This window comes from Echinops telfairi, unplaced genomic scaffold (genome assembly GCF_000313985.2).
Source record: "Echinops telfairi isolate 266 unplaced genomic scaffold, ASM31398v2 ScPeMD7_7356;HRSCAF=8355, whole genome shotgun sequence".
Lineage (NCBI taxonomy): Eukaryota > Metazoa > Chordata > Mammalia > Afrosoricida > Tenrecidae > Echinops > Echinops telfairi.
This window is the reverse complement of record NW_022111256.1, coordinates 237809-242487: the sequence shown is the minus strand read 5'-3', so window position 1 is coordinate 242487 and position 4679 is coordinate 237809. Positions and strand designations below refer to the sequence as shown.

Below are 4679 nucleotides of genomic sequence, written 5' to 3'. Positions count from 1 at the left end.
AGCAAATGTTTTGAGAATGATGAGGGAAACAAATGTTAGGGAGTGCTTGACACAGTGGGTGTATGTGTGGATTGTGATGAGAGTTGTACAAGCCCCCAATAAAATGATTGAATTTTTTTAAAAAACCACCAAAAAGGTATTTGACTTATTTCAGAACTGACTTAATGTGAAGTCATCGGAGCAGAGCCCTGTGGGGAGTCAGGAGCTCCCGGCATTCTTAGATGTAAAGTTTAACCACCTGCATATATACTCAAACCATGTATTGAAGTGAGGAACTCTTGAAGAGACAGAGCCTGACTTCAAAGGGTTAAGTTTGAAACATTTATTTATGCTTTCCAGTTGAGCCTATGCATTTGGAATTTAGAATCAAGGTTGAAATTGAATAGGAATGTGGATATTGGAATAGGAAGTCTGATTACTCATGACCACACGGGATTTTTCAGTGGAATTTTATTTCAAAAGTAGATCAGACACAAGCATAAATAGAAAACCCTAACCATTTTCGATTATGTAGAGTTCTGATGAGTCACAGGGAAAGAGGAAGCCCGAGTCATTATTTTACAGTTCATTGTATCTTTGTGGCTGGAGAGAGTTTCGTGTCCTTTCAAATCTCTAAAACTCACCCCTCTCACAGAGCAGTTTATCCTGCCCTCCTACCTTTTTTGAAGTTTCATGCATACAACAATTAAAAGCAGGTGTCATGAGTCTGATCTATTTCCCTAGCATCAGGAAAATAGTAATTGGCAAGAATCTCTTGCTTCTCTGTCTGCCTCCTTCCCTGTACTTGATTCTTCCTGAGGAAAGCTCAGGACCCTTTTCAGAGTTGATCACTATTTCCAACTATGGCTAACTTCAAAGAAACATAAGCGGTAAAATGATAAAGAAAATAATAAATGTTCAGAGATCTCTTAAATATCTTTTAATAAAAACTGTATCTTTGTTCTTGAACATAACATGCCCTGGTTTCTTTGGCATAACATTCCTCTTGGTTTCTCACTTCAATTATTCACTCATTTAATTTATTCTTACTTTTTGGAATGTCAATCTGCAGTAGGTGGATTGGCTTCTGTGTTAGCCTGGGTACTTTAGAGAAACAAATCCACAGAAACTCATATGTATAAGAGAGAGTTTTATATAAAGGGTAAGTGCACATCAAGAAAACATCCCAACCCAGTGCTGCCCAAGCCCACAAGTCCAACATTAACCTATTAAGCCGTATGTCCAACACCAATCCACAAAGTTCTCCTCTGCCTCACAAAACACACGCAATGATGCCGACTGGAGGAGGAAAACAGAATCAGTGAACGTGTAAGCATCTCAGCACTGGCAGGGTCTCCACATAGCTGCTCCAGCACCCAGGGCTGCATCAGGGTAGGTCCATGTGGCTTCTCCTTGGGGGTGTCTTGCAGGAAGTGAGCTTTGCCAGCTGAAGCAGAGAACTGGCTAAGGCAGCTGCACCCTGGTCTGACCATCACAAAGCAAGAGACCGGAGAACTAGAAAGGCGAGACTCACCGAGCCATTTATCCCTCCGCCCTTCAATTAACCCCACATGTGTTTATCAGCCAGGTTGGCACAATAAACTTTAACTAACTCAGCTTCTCTCACCATTGTCATATAATTCCCATGAAATGATTAGGTGGATACAATGAAGTACCTATGCCCCAAGAAGATAGGACAGTTTACTAATAATGTAAATAAGGTGCATGGAACCTTAATGAGGGGACTGGTTAAGTTTTGCCATCAGTAGGTTTAAAAGAGAGTTGATCCCAGAGCAGCAAATATGGGAAGGAAGGGAACCTGACTATAACCAAGAAGAAAGACCTGAGCACAATGCATCCTTTGGACCCAGGGACCTTGTGCTGGGAATCACTTAGACCCTGGAGACTGAGATTTTTAACACAGGAGGTAGTGAGAGACGGCAAGAAGCAGTGGCTGACGCAAAGGCAGCAGAACCAGGAGACAGCGTGATGGGCTTCCAGGAGGGAGAGGTAAGTCCCTTGTCCTGGAACCTTGCTGGCAGTGTGGGCTGCCTCCAGGCTCTTGACAAACCCAAGCACACAGATCTATGAGCTGAGAACCTTCAGAGGGAGGTGACCCTCAACACTCGGCCATAAAACTAAAGAGCTTTGTAACACTGGTCCAAGCAGGGCAGAGGCAAGGTCTAGAGAAAAGTGTGCCTTCAGGCATGACTGAGAAGAGGCTGTCCTAATAGAACTGTATCCTAAGTCATTTCTGATCCTGAATTGCAGTCTGTTACTTCCCTAATCAGTCTCATCATCATGAGTATTTTCTGTGAGTTCTGTGTGGCCAATGCACTGAATTATCCAACACAACATAGAAATAAGTGCCATGAAGCAGGGGGAAAAAGTAGGATGTCATGGAAGGGACAATTGGTGACAGAATTTGTAAAAAGTTTGGCCAGAAGAAGCCCATCTTTCCCTCACAGTAATTGTGGTGGTTACATAATCTGTTGTCAATTTGAGTATTAAGAGTGAAGGGGTGGAGTTTAGCCTGTCAATCAGGTTGCAGCTTAATGACCTCTTTTGAAGCCGCTAAGGATATAAATACCTTGCTGAAGGCAGAACACACCCTCACTCGCTGCAAGGCACGCTTGCTGACAAGGCTTGCTGACATGGGGTTACACTAGAGCCCTGGAAGCTGGAAGCATTGAGATTCCTCTACTGCCACTGGATTGACAAGACTTTTCACTCACTGGCCTGTGATCTTCCTGCATTCAGTGTCATTACATGTGTTGCGTGAGTCTGGAGAGGAATCTATAGATTGGTATCAGACATATGGGCTATTATCGGACTTATGGACTTGATCTGGACTGGACCGAGATGTTTTCTCAATATTCAATTGCTCTTGCATATAAAGCTCTTTCTTATACACATATGAGTGTCTATGTATTTGTTTCTCTAGCCTACCTGGACTAGCACAGTAATTAATCTTGGTCTGTCGATCTTGATTCTTCTTCCCCTTTGTAAAGTTAGAGGAGGTCAGATGCCTCCACTAAGACATTCTTACACAACCCAATCTGATTTCTCCATATTTAATCTAAATAGGTTTCCGGTCTGGGAGCTGGATCCAGCCCCAGAAATGTAGTCTGCAGACTGGGTCTCTCGACTGCAACAAGCCTGTCAGAAGAACCAGAGGAGCCGTGTTTTCCAGGCCACCTGGCAGTAGTACACCATCTCCAGACTCGGTATGTAAGTGTCGAGCAGCCGCCATGAATTCAGGAGCCATGAAGATCCACAGCAAAGGTCATTTCCAGGGTGGGGCCCAGGTCAAAACAAAATAACATCTTTTGAAATCTTTGAAAACTGAAAACAAACCAGAAAAAATCCAAATGTAAGCCACTTTGGGGAAAAGTATTTTATCTTGACTTGCTTTCTGTCGCAATATCTGGAAAACTTCAAAAAAGACATTAAAGATCTAAGAGGGCAAGTTGAAGAATTTCTTAGCAAAGACATCAGTTAATCTTATTTCAAATAAAAAAGAAGCTAAGTTTGCACAAACCTTCGGTCAAGTGTCTCCTGTATGAAGTCCAGAATTTGCATAGACTGCAGAAGCTACTTCACCTCATCCCAGTCACGATGGAAGTTCATTTAAATGTCCAGACCCAGTCTTGCTATAGGTGTGTTTAAGCAGAAGAAAATTACTAGCTGAAAAAGTCATCAAGGGTGATGGTTTTATTTCTTCAAATACTATATTATTAAATGCCTTAGCATAGAAAGTAAAAAAATCTGGATATTCACAACATAAGATTGAACAAAAGAAAACACAATTGTATTGATCCAAGAAGTCAAGCACTTTCATAGGAGATGTGGGAGAGCCTGTTTGTATTCAGAAAACAAGAACAGGTAGATTCAAAAAGCCTTCTGTAATGGTGGAGGATCTGTGTCAACATTATAAGCCATTTTATTATCAGTTGAGCAAAATGCCCTTTATAAATTACTCTTTCTAGAAACCCTGCAGTCCATTTGACATGGATAAGCCCCCTAGCTTCCAAAAGCAAAATCAGGTTAAATAAAGAATCCAAACAGTGATAAATGTGATGGAACCCCACTCCTGGTCCATTTTTAAAAAATTATTTTATTGGGGGCTCATACAACTATTATCACAATCCATACATACATCCATTGTGTCAAGCACATTTGTACATTTGTTACCATCATCACTTTGAAAACATTTGCTTTCTACTTGAGCCCTTGGTATCAGCTCCTCATTTTTACACCTACTTCCCCGCCCCTCTCCCTCTCAAACCCTTGATCATTTATGGATTATTATTATTTTGTGATGTCTTGCACTGTCTGATGTCTCCCTTCACCCATTTTTCTGTTGTCTATCCCTCAGGGAGGGTGTTATATGTAGATCCTTGTGATCAGTTCCCCCTTTCTATCCCACCTTCCCCTTCCCCTCCTGATATCACTACTGTCATTATTGGTCCTGAGAGGTTTATCTGTCCTGCATTCCATGTGTTTCCATTTCTTTTCTGTACCAGTGTTTATCCTCTGGTCTAGCTGGATTTGTAAGGTAGAATTGGGATCATGATAGTGGTGGGGTAGAAAGCATTAAAGAACTAGAGGAAAGTTGTATGTTTCATCATTGTTATACTGCACCCTGACTGGCTCATCTCCTCCTCCCTGCGACCCTTCTGTAAGGGAATGTCCAGTTG

General features: G+C 41.8%; 1 pseudogene; it reads left to right on the top strand.

The window, feature by feature from the left end:
* Positions 1-3230: 3230 nt before the first annotated feature.
* LOC101643729 overlaps positions 3231-4679 on the top strand; it is a 5866-nt pseudogene continuing 4417 nt past the window's right edge.